The sequence below is a fragment of the Thermobia domestica genome, unplaced genomic scaffold, assembly GCF_964235325.1.
Source record: "Thermobia domestica unplaced genomic scaffold, izTheDome1.hap1.1 HAP1_SCAFFOLD_390, whole genome shotgun sequence".
NCBI lineage: Eukaryota > Metazoa > Arthropoda > Insecta > Zygentoma > Lepismatidae > Thermobia > Thermobia domestica.
This window is the reverse complement of record NW_027656101.1, coordinates 21,241-22,302: the sequence shown is the minus strand read 5'-3', so window position 1 is coordinate 22,302 and position 1,062 is coordinate 21,241.

The following is a 1,062-nucleotide window of genomic DNA, read 5'->3' as shown; positions in this document are numbered from 1 at the left end:
CGGGGATCGAGCCCGGATCTCTCATGCTAAAAGGCGAGTACGCTAACCGCTTAGCCACAAAGGAGCTCTAGGAGGTTATAGAAAGGCTAGAAGTTTTAACCTCCATTTTACCGATAGTAGCTGAGGAAATGAATAAATAGATAAATAAATAAAACACTAACCATTAACTCTAAGCTTAAAGTAGCTTAAAACTTAATAGTTAAACATTCGTTAAGCTTAATTAGTCGGCTATATAATAAAACACCAATCTCGGTAACTGAACCAGGAAATAATTGTACCAAAGTAAAAACTAAGTCTTCATCATTGTTCTAAAGAGTTTTCAGGGGAAAATGTGTTACCCATCAATGATTAAACGCAAAGATACTTGGCACGTTAAGTAATAATTATATATTTCTCACAACATTTTCTTTTTAATGTTGTGAACAATAAGTTTAGGAAGCACGAGAACTTAACAGTATCAAGAAAATGAACAAAGGCTGCTGGTACAGTGGTACTTTCTACTGTGGCCACTTTTTATTGAGGTCAGCAACCACGGATATATTAAAAATGTATTGTATCGCATTGCAGTTATAGTAATATACCGGTATAGTTCTTTCAAAAGGCAGAAAGACAACAGTTGATTTCATAAGTTAGACATGGATTGGAATAATTTTAATACATTCTGAAACTCATTAAAGTTCATTTCTCATCAGCACTCACCATAAAATATACTTTTATTTTCACATAGAGAACAACCTTTTACAGTAGCGTACAAAGATATAGGTTCTAAGGGGGATTTCCAGGTTTAATTTGTGAGTTCCTTTTGTAAGAAATTGGAGCGAGAAAATTTAATAAAGTAGTTCATAAATTTTATTTATTATTACATAATCAACGACTACTTGTATTAAGTAGCTTCTCAATCGTCTTCACGATGCTTGACATACGCTGACTTGCCAATACCTCCGGATTTCCTCTAATGGTTATTTACTAATTATTTCCGGAAGTGGAATACCCCATCAAACCCACGAAATCCCTCCCCTGGGAATTTCACTGATCGTGCTCAGCGGGCATACCACTGTTTTC